The sequence below is a fragment of the Panthera onca genome, chromosome D3, assembly GCF_046562875.1.
Source record: "Panthera onca isolate mPanOnc1 chromosome D3, mPanOnc1 haplotype 2, whole genome shotgun sequence".
NCBI classification, from domain to species: domain Eukaryota; kingdom Metazoa; phylum Chordata; class Mammalia; order Carnivora; family Felidae; genus Panthera; species Panthera onca.
The window spans coordinates 34,364,398-34,377,824 of record NC_138350.1 but is presented as its reverse complement, the minus strand read 5'-3'; the positions used below and the strand labels follow the sequence as shown (position 1 = coordinate 34,377,824).

At 37.8% G+C, this 13,427-nt stretch overlaps 1 protein-coding gene across 2 annotated transcripts in view; it reads left to right on the top strand.

The window, feature by feature from the left end:
- TWSG1 (twisted gastrulation BMP signaling modulator 1) overlaps positions 1–13,427 on the top strand; it is a 72,216-nt gene that overhangs the window by 37,136 nt on the left and 21,653 nt on the right. The window lies entirely within an intron of this gene.

Sequence of the window (13,427 nt, the reverse complement as noted above, 5' to 3'; positions counted from 1 at the left end):
GGATGTATGCACATACCTAAGGTACATGCACATTGTACTTAAACAACCCCCTGGCGTCTTCTTCCCAATCCTTTGATCTCCTGCATCAGAGACAACAACTTCTGGCTCTTTGGTATTATGTTATTTCCATAATTTTAAATAATGTCCTTATGCTGTTCTCTTGATTCTTTGAATTTAGAAACTACTAGTTGACTTCTTATTATGGTAGATGATAATTTAGCTCTCGTATCTCTTATCTTCCCAGGATAGTTTTATCACTACTTCTAGTTAAATCGGTAATTACTTTAGCAATTCATTGAATAAATTAGTGTTACATACTAGTTTGATGCATGATAGTATGAAAACTCATTTATTAAATGGGCAATCCTATTATCTGTCTTTTTGTATTGAAGTATACTTCCTAAATGATTTCTTAATCTTCTAAACTTCATATTAGTGTTTGAAATTTTGGCTTTCATTTTTGATTTCCAAGAGCCCTTCTCTGCTTGTCCTTTTTGGGGAGCATATTTTTCTTGTTTTATAGATAAGATATTTTTTTATCTTTCTGGGACTGTTAATTATGGAGGTCAGTTGCTGTTGAAGGTTTCCCTTCTGCTCTTTGCATGGTTTCCATTTCCTCAAATGCCTGCTGATCCTTGGCCATCTATTGATACATATAAGTTAGGTACTCTAATAATGCTAATCAGGAGCCTTGTGCTCATAGACAGGGCGTGGAATCTAGTTTGCCTCCCTCTCAGATGGTTGCAGTCTTTTTCACTGAGGAACCCTCTGCCTGAGGATCTATAGATTTTTCTCTTTGGGATCATACAGCTTTTCAGGGAAGAATCTTTGAGTGTCTGGTCTGGGGTAGGAGTGGGTGATATGGCTTCAAATGTTCTGGGGTCCTGAGGGGTGATGTCAGTATTCAGAAAGCATGCTATAATTTTCTTTCTTTCTTTCTTTCTTTCTTTCTTTCTTTCTTTCTTTCTTTCTTTCTCTCTCTCTCTCTCTCTCTCTCTCTCTCTCTCTCTCTCTCTTTCTTTCTTTCTTTCCACCCTCATCTCCACCCTCTACAATTTTTGGTATTCCCAGTCCAAGGCCTCGTTGCTTTAATTTCTCTAGGGAATAAACTGTCTCATCTTCTACAGTTGTGGGAGAAGAGAGGCAGGGACCAATTTGGAGGCATAACTATTCTCAGAATAAGCTTGCTTCTGCCTTACTTGTTTGCCTGTAACTCCTGAGTCTTCCTAGAATTTTGTGGTGTCCACATATCTGCCTGTGAGGGAGACTGCTTACTCCGCCACATTGAACTTGTACGTTGAACTCATAGGTTCCTCCAAGGAACCTACATTGAACCTACATTGAACTCGTAGGTTCCTCCAAGATGGAGTTAGTGTTTCACTTTCTTGTTTTTCCTTATTGTTTTGTAGTGAATTCTGAGAGAACTGGGGCAGAGGTGTCTTTTCTTCTGTCATCTTAGATTCATCTTGGTATCTCTAACAGCTAGTATAGTGTCTGGTACATAGAAGGTACTCCAGTGTTTTACGATTATCAGATAAACGAGTTCTTACTGCATTATTCTCCCAAGATGGACAGTTTATGTCCTTGATGGTCATAATTTTTTAAACTTTGTTAGGGGAAAAAAGAAGCTTTGAATTATTTTAGGACGTTAAATGTAAGTTTATTTAATGTACAATGAAAGTAGAAAAGAGAAAACAAGTCCTTTAACCCCTAAATACATATATAAGCATTTAATTTAACATGGATACTAAATACACAAGTACACTTTTAGCATTGCCTAAAATAATGTGTGTGTGTATATGTGTGTTGTGTGTGTTTTACACATCACACAATGGTAACAGTGCCATTAATCTTCTTTTTAAAAGATTTTTTTCACACCCAACCTGGAGATCAAGAGTCTCATGCTTTGGGGCACCTGGGTGGCTCAGTCAGTAAAGGGTCCAGCTTCGGCTCAGGTCATAATCTCACAATTTGTGAGTTCGAATCCCAAATCAGGCTCAGTGCTTGACAGTTCAGGGCCTGAAGCCTGCTTCAGATTCTGTGGCTCCCTCTCTCTGCCCCTCCCTGCTTGTTCTCTCTCTCTTTCTCAAAAATAAATAAATAGACACTTAAAAAAAAAAGTCTCATGCTCCACCAACTGACCCAGCCAGGCACCTCCATTCATTTAGACACTAATATGAAAAGCCTCTTTTCTAGGAAAAGAGTTCTGTAATTCTTCTACTGAGAAAGAGTACTTATACACAGTCATACCTCTACAATTCTAGAAGCAACTGGTATGCTTCTGGGCTAGTTCCCATTTAAAAACATGTAATATTTACCCCTAAGGATTTAATAACTAGTTTTGAACCTTGAGTTCATAACATAACTTAACCTTTCCTTTAAAATTCAGTTAATCTTGGGGTGCCTAGGTGGCTCAGTCATTTGGGCGTCTGACTCTTGATTTCAGCTCAGGTCATGTTCTCATGATCGTGGGTCCAAGTCCCGCAACAGGATGGTGCAGAGCCTGCTTGAGATTCTTTCTCCCTCTCTCTCTGCCCCTCTCCCCCAAATAAATAAATAAACTTAAAAAATTTAAAATAAAAATCAGTTAATCTTTCTGCTCTCTAGGAGAACATTTCCATATTCTAGTTCTTTTTGTACAGCAGTATTCTCTTCCTTACAGGCAGTTCTCTTCCACACTAGGCTCTTGTGATGTCCTCTGTAAACCTGTGGCCGCTCTCTCTTCTTAACTGAAACACTCCCCATCCTTTTCATGGGTGGGGCACAGGCCTCTGAGAGGACCCAAATTAGAGTGCAGCCTTCCCTTAGAGTCTCATTCTGTGGACCTTTAGCCCATACTTTGTCTAGCAGGCTCTCTCCAGCAACCTTGTATAAAAGAATTCGTTTCTCTTTCTGGATTTTCTCTTAAGTTGCCGTAAGGGTAACCACCACAACTCATTTTCATCCTTGCTGTTCAACACATTCCTCAAATCCTGTGGTTTGAGTATCATAGATCCCTACCTACAGCTTTTGTTTTGTTTTGTTTTAGTGTTTGTTTTGTTTTTACTTTTCCAAATACACACAAAAATAGAGAGTGTAATGAACTTCTGTGTACCTGCTCCCCAGCTTTGGCAGCCATACTGGTTTCATCCATTCCTTCATCTGTCTGTATCTCTCACCCCCCACCTTTTTTTTGTTGGACTATTATGAAGTGATTTCACTACATCTCCAAAGTACCTTAGCTATTCATCGCAAAAAAAAATTTTTTCTTACACAATACAACGTCATTACCACATCTACAATAACCAGGAAATACTTCCTTAACACCTAATACCCAGTCCATATTCAGATTGCCCTAATTGACTAAATGTTGTTTATAGTTGTTTTAGTCGACTCAAGGTCCATAGTCCTCTTACTGTAGTAAGCTGTCGAGTTTCTTATGTTTCTAAACAGGTTTCTTATGTATGGTAAAATAATTCTTCCTTCCCTCATCATCACCTTTTAAAATTCTATTGACTGGAGTGGCTAGGTGGCTCAGTCAGTTAAACCTCCAACTCCTGATTTCAGCTCAGGTCATGATCTCATGGTTCATGAATTTGAGCCCCACACTGGGCTCTGAACTGACAGTGTGAAGGCTGCTTGGGATTCTCTCTCTCCCCCTCTCTCTGCTCCTCCCCTACTCACTCACTCTCTCTCTCTCTCTCTCTCTCTCTCTCTCTCTCTCTCAAAAAATAAACTAAAACAACAACAAAATTTTTTAAAATTCCATTGACTTGTTGAAGAAACTAGTGAGTTATGATGGAAAATATATCACATTTTGGATTTGACTGATTGCCTCTCATATTTATTTGACTTGTTTTTTTTTGTCCTATTTCCTATAGATTGAAGATTAGATCTAAAGACTGATTAGATTCAGGCTCAGTTAAGGAGGGTGGAAACAGTGGTAAATTATACTCCATAATATCTGGTTGTCCTGCTTTTAGTGATGTTCAAAACAATTGGTGGGTTCAGATGGTGAAAATCTGATCCTTTTGTGGGAAGTTTTCCATCAGGCTTTCACTTTGTAGTTTCACCCTTCAAACTGTTACAACCTTTGCCATTATCAGTTTCATTAAATAATGACCTTCTATTATTATCTTTCCTTCTGCATTTATTAGCTGGAATTATTCTGTATAGAACTTTCTTACATCTACTACAGTCCTTTGGTTACCCTGAAATAAAAGATATATAAGTGAAATGTGAAATAAATATGTGATTCTCCATCTTTGTTCATTTTTAGAGTATTGACTTCATGTGCTAGCAAATTCCAATAGCGTTTAATACATTTTGGCTTTGCTTTTTGGTAGGTTTTGTAGGGATGGGGATGTTTTAAGTATCATTGTAAACTCATGACTTTTCTAATATGTTTAGTGTTTTAACCAGTTGCTGTCATTGTTTTTGCTCAAATTGTCTCATCTTTGATTAGTAGGAACCTCTTCAACTTGGTTCTTGAGTCCTTCTGATATGGTTTCTGTCCTTTTTGTTAGCTTCAGACAGGCTGTCCCAGGCTCATGTTATACATTCTCTGCCTCACTTATGGAATTAGCCATTTCCCTGGGGGTCTTTGGTTTCCAATAGAAGAAAATGGTAGGTAGAGACCACAGTCTTGGCAATAAGAGTACATGTTGCTATTACTAGCTTTTTACTAGTCCTTTTTCATGGGCAGAGCTAATAAATAGCTACAAGGGAAAACCTTTTTGAGTTTGTAGTAATATTGCCAATTCAAATTTAAGGTGACAGGATCTTCTTTTGATTTTACATCTGTAACTCTTCCACGCTGAGATTTTTGGTTTCTGACAACATTAATAGAATGACTTATAATATATCAACAAGACTATTAAGTGGCAGTTAAGATTGCTTTGTCCTTGCATATACACTGAGGATGTAAGCCCAAATACTGCCTTCCAAAGTCAGAGTAATTTTCTGTGAGTGGTTATGTGACCAATTTGATATAAAGTTAGGTTCATTTGCGTTAATTTGTTTTCAGTTTTTAGAGATTGTTTATTTTCTTTTTTTAAGGTTTATTTATTTATTTTAGAGAGAGAGAGCAGAGAGAGGGAGAGAGAATCCTGAGCAGGCTCCACACTGTCAGCACAGACCTTGATGTGGGACTCGAACTCATGAACTGTGAGATCATGACCTGAGTCAGGGGTTTAACTGATTGAGCCACCCAGGTGCCTCTGTTTATTTCCTTTTTTGAATTTTTTTGTGCTTTGATTATGTAAAATATTTACACAATTAGAAAGACAAATGTATATAACAGTGGCAAAACGGCTCATTTCCATCTCTGTCACCTCCACTCTATTCCTTCCCTCAACTGTAGACAAGGTGACCACATAATTTTTTATCCAAATAAGGACAATATTTTTTAAAGTTTATTTTGAGAGAGAGAGAGAGAGAGAGAGAGAGACAGAGAGAGAGAGAGAAGGAGGGAAAGAAAGAATCCCAAGCAGGGTCCTGTCAGTGCACAACCCTGTGCAGGGCTCAATTTCACCAATCCCAAGATCATGACCTGAGCTGAAATCAAGAGTCAGACACTTAACCAACTGAGCCACCCAGGCACCCTTCAATCAAAACCTAGAAACTAAGACATTTTTGAGAATTAAACTAGGGCAATAGGATAAACCTGAACTTGAATTGACTTGAATTGGCGCAAGGAAATTGGGATGGATGGTTTCATCCTATCTATAACCATTTTTTAAAACCTTCATAGGCATTCATATTTTGTTAAGCAAAATATTCATTTGTTACATAAAACATTATGCTTCATGCTTTTTTCTTTCTATTTATTTATTTATTTTTTTAATTTTTTTTTTTTTACATTTATTTTTTGAGAGAGCACAAGTTGGGGAGGGGCAGAGAGAGAAGGAGACACAGAATCCAAAGCAGGCTCCAGGCTCCGAGCTGTCAACACAGAGCCTGACGCGGGGCTCGAACTCACAAACTGTGAGATCATGACCTGAGCTGAAGTCGGATGCTTAACCGACTGAGCCACCCTGGCGCCCCTCTTGTTTTTTCATTTTTTAAAAGTTTGTTTGTTTGTTTGTTTGTTTGTTTTGAAAAAGACAGTGAGAATGAGAGAGCATGTGGGAAGAGCAGAGAGGGGGTTAGAGAGGGCATCCCTGCTGTCAGGGCAGAGCCCTATGTGGAGCTCGAACTCAGGAACCAACAGATCAAGCCCTGAGCCAAAATCAAGAGTCAGACACTTAGCCAAATAGCCATCCAGGCACCCCTGTTTTTTCATTTAATTGAATATCCTGGAACTTCTTTCATATTAATATTGTTTTGGCTACCTACATAGAACCCCAACATTTTATGTACTCATTTGTTGATAGAGGGACATTGGGTTATTTCTAATCTTTTACCATTACAAACAACACTATAATGAATAATCTTGTGTAGTCAAGTCAATGTAATATTGCTAGATATTGTCAAATTCTCTTCCAAAAGAGCTGTAGCATTTGGTTTCTCGTGAAGGCAATATAACAGAACACCTGTTCCCTTACAACATTACCAAAGGCTTATGTTGTCAAACTTTTGCTGCTATTGTTACCAAAGTTTTGGATTTTTGTTAATTTGATAGGTAAGAAATGGTATATTTTTAAAATTTCACTATCTCGTATTACCAGTGAGATTGAGCATCTATTCGTATGCTTAAGGATGATTTATATTTATTTTTGTGTGCATTGTTTGTTCATATCTTTTGTCCATTTTGCTACTAGATTATTGGTATTTTTGTTCATTATTTAGAAGCTTAAAAATATATTAGGTATATAACCCCAACATCTGTGTTATAAATTTTAATTTTGTTTCACAGCTGATCATTTGTATTTTAACTTTCTTTGTTATTTTTTACCCTGAAAAGTTTTTTATTTTATGTTGTCAACTCTATCAGTGTTTGTTTCTAGATTTTGAGTCATAATCAGGATTTCCCTGTACTCCCAGATAATACTTGTATGGTTTTATTTGTTTATCTACATCTAGCTGTCTAATACATTTGGAATTCACCCTGGCTTATGTATGAACTATGGATCCAGTTTTTTCTTTTTCAAATAACTACCACTATTTATTTAAATATTATTTATAAAGGCATAAAGCTATTTAAAAGGCTCTCTCCCACTGATTTAAGATGCCACCTTTATCATATGCACTTTGCTTTATTTCTGGGTTTTCTCTGCTATGCCATCCATCTGTGTGTCTGTTCGTGCATCAAAACCACACTGTTTTGGGGCACCTGGCTGGCCCAGTCAGTAGCGCATATGACTCTTGGTGTTGTGAGTTTGAGCCTCATGTTGGGTGGAAAGATTACTTAAAAATAAAATCTTTTAAAAAATTGGAGAAAACCACATTGTTGTATTTATAGAGGCCTTGTACATATCTTAATATCTATTAAGGCTCGGCATCCATCCGTCGTTCTTCTACCCAGAGTATATTAATTTCAAGTGTACACGTGTACACACTACAGTTGATAAGAGGATTCTTTTCTTCCCTTTCGACGTGCAAGAGACTTCCCACACAGGCTTAGCTCTTGAAAACTGATTCTTGGGGTGCCTGGGTGGCTCAGTCGGTTGAGCGGCCGACTTCGGCTCAGATCACGATCTCGCAGTCCGTGAGTTCGAGCCCCACGTCGGGCTCTGGGCTGACAGCTCAGAGCCTGGAGCCTGCTTCCGATTCTGTGTCTCCTTCTCTCTGGCCCTCCCCTGTTCATGCTCTGTCTCTCTCTGTCTCAAAAATAAATAAACGTTAAAAAAAAAAAAAAAAACTGATTCTCCCGAAAGTTATTAATATATTAAACACAAAGAACGCTGACTTCATTAATTAGGCTACTTTTTATTTTCCGTGAGTTTTTTTGTTTTTCGTTTTTTGTGTTTTTTTTGCCCTAAAGTACAGAAACAGACCATTGACAATATTAAGTTTTTGTGTAAATGAAATGCTCTATTTTATATTCTGGATTTGTCATTAGCCTGTACTTTTAGAATAATGCGCAGCAAAAACAAGCGGGCCTAACTATTGTTCTATAATTTCACATAAATGGAATCATACAGTATCACATAGTGGTTTAAAATGCATTTTAGAAAATTATTAAATGATGTGTAATATAATAGACTCTTTACTTAAACCAAAAAAGTAAAATTATCCTTTTTTTTTTTTTTTTTGCAAGCAAAAAGAGGTTTATTTGGGAATAGCAGAGAATTGCAATTTGGGACATGCAAGCTACAGCAAAACCATAGGCAAGTGTGGAGGACAAAGGAGAGGAACACTCTTGTCTGGAGGACAGGGAGGTGTTGGGGGTACTCTTGTAAACAAAAAGTCTGCTGGAGTAAACTAAGAGTTGAAAGTGCAGTGGCTTCTCACTGGCTGAGTTGAGACAGTCTCTCATTATCTGGGCCATTGCTGGGGGAGAAGAAAACCTTCCTCCTTCTGGGGTAGCAAAGTATAGGCTTCTTCTTATAGGGATTGCCATGGGCTGTAAGGAGTGGTTTGGTGTGAGAGCTCTCCTTTCTGGCCTCCTGACTAAAATGTGAAGTTTTCTTTATTAATTTTCACACTCCTTTAAGAAATTTTAACTTTGAGCCGTGTTTGATGTGCATTTAAAAATTGAATTCATGGCCAATGTTAAATTATAAGAAAAAATGAGTAACTTTCACCAATGAAGAAAAAACATAGCAACCATCACCTTTTTCATTTTTGAACACTTTTTTTTAAGTTTATTTATTTATTTATTTTGAGAGAGAAAGACAAAGCACATAAGTAGGGGAGGGGCAGAGAGAGAGGGAGAGAGAGAGAATCCCAATTAGGCTCCATGCTATCAAAGCCTCCCACACGGGCCCAATCCCATAAATTGTGAGATCATGACCTCAGCCAAAATCAAGTTGGACACAGGGGCACCTGGGTAGCTCAGTTGGTTAAGTGTCAGACTTTGTCTCAGGTCATGGTTCATGGGCTCGAGCCCCGAGTTGGCTCTATGCTGACAGCTCAGAGCCTGGAGCCTGCTTTGGATTCTGCGTCTTCCTCTCTCCATCCCTCCCCAGTTCACACTCTGTGTGTCTCTCTCTCAAAAATAAACATTAAAAAGAAAAAAAAAAGTTGGATGCTTCACTGACCGAGCCACCGTGGTGCCCCTCTTTGAACACTTTAAACAAGTGAGATACTCAATATGTCTCATGGAACACTGGAATGCAGTGATGCACTGTTTTGATAATGTTGATTTGGAAACACTAGATTCTTTCTGTTACTGAGGCCACTTTCGGTACTTAATGAAAGTATTATATGCAAAACAAAACAAACAAACAAACAAAAAAACACAGGATGCCTGCGTGGCTCAGTCAGTTAAGCGTCCAACTCTTGATTTCACCTCAGGTCATGATCTCAAAGTCTTGAGATACGGCTCCATGCTGGACAAAGAGCCTGCTTGGGATTCTCTCTCTCCTCTCTCTCTCTCTCCTTCTGCCCCTCTCCTCACAATCTTTCTCTCTCTCTCAAAAAAAACAAAAACAAAAACAAAATTATATGTTCCAAGACGAGGCTGGGAAGCCTGCTGAAAAACTGCTTACCAACAAAAACTTGTTGAAAGATAAATGCCACACTATTTCAGAGATACCACATCTCACCCAGGTGAGAGAAAAGCCTAAGAGAACTGCAAAAGAAGGTGGGACCTGTTAGGTAAGAGGCAGCACCTGCAAAACCCAGGAAAACAAGATTAGACAGCTATGCACTTGATACTTGGAACACAACCTTGAGCCTTAAGATAGGCTCTGCCACCCTGTAGATCACATGTTTCTTCTGTAATTCTCCTTTATTTGCCTTATGAATTCCTTGAACTCTGACTTTGAATTCACGGCCACAGTTCTAGTACTAACTTCACTGGGTCTTGGCCTCTCCCTTTTGGGGCATCCATGCTTTTTGTTATGACTGTGCCTTTTTTTATTTAAAAAATTTTTTTAATGTTTATTTTTGAGAGAGGGAAGGAGAGAGAAACAGAGTGCAGGTGGGGGGAGGGCAGAGAGAGAGAGAAGATCTAGAAACCAAAGCAGGCTCCAGGCTCTGGGCTGTCAGTGCAGGGCTTAACATGGGGCTTGAACCCACAGACTGCAAGATCATGATCTGAGCCAAAGTCGGAGACTTAACCAAGTGAGCCAGCCCAGCACCCATAGCTGTGACTTTTGTAGCTCAGATCAGATCTAGGTGTACTCATTGGCTACCACACAGATTTCTCTTTTGCTTCATACCAGCATGTTACTTTCTAATATTAAAGAACATATATGTGCTAAGAGTTCAACCAAAATACTAGTATAGGAAATTGGGGTTTTTTAGTTATTTTTGTTCATTTGTTTTGAGAGACAGAGTGTAGGAGCGGCTGAGAAAGAGAGGGAGAGAGAGAATCCCAAGCAGGCTCCATGCCGTTAGCATGGAGTCTGATGCTCAATTTCACAAACCATGAGATCATGACCTAAGTTGAAACCAAGAGTCGGATGCTTAACCTACTGAGCTACCTAGGTACCCCATTTTTAGTTATTTTTAGGTATGGTCAAATTATATTCCTAGTTCAGGAAGACATGAATAAAGTTAGAGTACAGCACAAAGTGCCTTGGGTGAAAATAAAGGACTTTAGGTCCCTACCCTATGTTATTGTGTTTTTGTTTTAATTTTTATTTACTTACTTTTTATTGAGGCGTAGTTGGTGCACAGTGTTACATTAGTTTCAAGTGTACAAATAGTGATTTGACAACTTTGTACATTAAGCTCTGCTCCCCACAAGTGTAGCTACCATCTGTCACCATACAGTGCTATTAAAATACCATTGACTATATTTCCTATGCTGTATCATTCGTCCTTTTGTAACATGTTCATTCGATAACTGGAAGCCTGTACCTACCACTCCCCTTCCCCCATTTTTGCCCGTCCCTCCGTCCTCCTCCCTTCTGGTAACCATCAGTTTGTTCTATGTGTTTATGAGTCTGTTGTTGATTTTTTTTGTCTGTTTGTTTGATTTTTAGATTCCACATATAAGTGAAATCATATGGTATTTGTCTTTCTCTGACTTATTTTACTTAGCATAATAACATCTAGGTCCAACCATGTTGCAATTCATTTTTATGGCTAATATTCCGTTGTGTATATGTAGTACTCTTCTTCATCCATTCACCTACCAGTAAACACTTGGGTTGCTTCTATATTGTGCCTATTGTAAATAATGCTGCAATAAACATAGGGGTGCACGTGTCTTTTTGAATTAGTGTTTTCATTTTCTTTGATCCGGTAAGTGGGATTACTGGATCATATAGCATTTCTAATTTTAATTTTTTTAGTAACCTCCATACTGTTTCCAACAGTGGCTGCATCAATTTACATTCCCAGCAACAGTGCATGAAGTTTCCCTTTTCTCCACGTCCTTGCCAATACTTGTTATTTCTTGTCTTTTTTTTTTTTAATTTACTTATTGTCTTTATTTATTTATTTTGAGAGAGAGAGAGAGAGATGCACGTGCAAGCAGGAGAGGGGCAGAGAGAGAGGGAGAGAGAGACATAATGTGACGTGGGGCTTGATCTCATGAACCATGAGATCATAACCTGAGCCGAAATCAAGAGTCAAATGCTTAACTGACTGAGCCACACAGGTGCCCCTTTTGTCTTTTTTTTTTTTAAACACCTTGCTCTTTTTTTTTTTTTTTAATTTTTTTTGAATGTTTATTATTTATTTTTGAGAGACAGACACAGAGCATGAGGAAGGGAGGGGCAGAGAGAGAGGGAGACACAGAAGCTGAAGCAGGCTCCAGGCTCTGAGCTGTCAGCACACAGCCCGACGTGGGGCTCGAACTCACGAACTATGAGATCATGACCTCAGCTGAAGTCGAACACTTAACCAACTGAACTACTCAGGTGCCCCTTGTCTTTTTGATAGTAGCCATTCTGACTAGTGGGAAGTGATATCTCATTGTGGTTTTCATTTCCATTTCCCTCATGATTAGTGATGTTCAGCATCTTTTCTTGTGTCTTGGCCATTTGTATGTCTTCTTTGGAAAAATGTCTCTTCAAGTCCTCTGCCCATTTTTAAACTGGATTATTTGTTTTTTAGGTGTTGAGTTGTATAAGTTCTTTATATATTTTGGATATTAACCCCTTATCAGTTATATTATTTATATATCTTCTCCCATTCACTAGGTTGCCTTTTTGTTGATGGCTTCCTTTGCTGGGTAAGATCTTTTTATTTTGGTGTAGTCCCACTAGTTTATTTTTGCTTTCGTCTCCCTTGCCTCAGGAGACGTATCTAGAAAAATGTTGCTAAGGGAAACATGTCCAGGAGATTATTGTCTGTGTTTTCTTCTAGGAGCTTTCTGGTTTCAGGTCTCACACATAGATCTTTCACCCATTTTGAGTTTATTTTTGTATATTTTGTGAGGAAGCTAACCAGTTTCATTCTTTTGCGTGTAGCTCTCCAGTTTTCCCAGCACTGTTTATTGAAGAAACTTTTCTTTTCTCCATTTATATTCTTGCCTCCTTTGCTTATAGATCAATTGACATATAGATGTGGGCTCTCTATTCTGTTTCATTGAGCTATGCATCTATTTTTGTGTCAGTTTCATACTGTTCTGATTACTACAGCTTTGTAGTATGTTTTGAAATCTGGGATTGTGATACTTCCAGCTTTGTTCTTCTTTCTCAAGATTGTTTTGGCTCTTTGAAGTCTTTTGTGGTTCCATACAAATTTTAAGATTGTCTGTTCTAGTTTTGTGAAAAATACTATTGGTATTTTGTTAGGGATTGCATTGAATCTGTATATTGCTTTGGGTAGTATGGACATTTTAACAATATTAATTCTTCCAACCATGGTTTATTTTTCCATTTATTTGTGTTTTCTTCAATGTCTTTCATCACTGTTTTACAGTTTTCAGAGTGCGGGTCTTTAATCTTCCTGGTTAAGTTAATTCCTTGGTATTTTATTCTTTTTGATGCAACTGTAAAGGGAATTGTTTTCTTAATTTCTCTTTCTGCTTTATCATTATTAGTGTATAGAAATGCAACAGATTTCTATGTGTTAATTTTGTATCCTACAGTAAACACTTATTTTTAAATCCTTACTGACAAATATGATTTTCCATTTTATGGAAAATTTCCATTTTCCATTTCCTTTTAAAATATTCAGAGTATTTAAGAAAACAATGCATATTATTTAGATACATCACGGTTTCCATCAAATCCAACCATTTTAAGTGTTGCATTTGATTTAATACATATGCCAGAATTGATATGTCAAGGAACATAGGCTTTTTTTTACTTGGTTTTATTTTGCTTAATGATGTTTGATTGGCTCTGATGTTTATAATTGTTACCCAACAAGTACTTAAGGACACTGAAGACTAAAGTCATATGTGCCTATTCAGAGTTCACTTTTAAAGCTGATTTATTGAT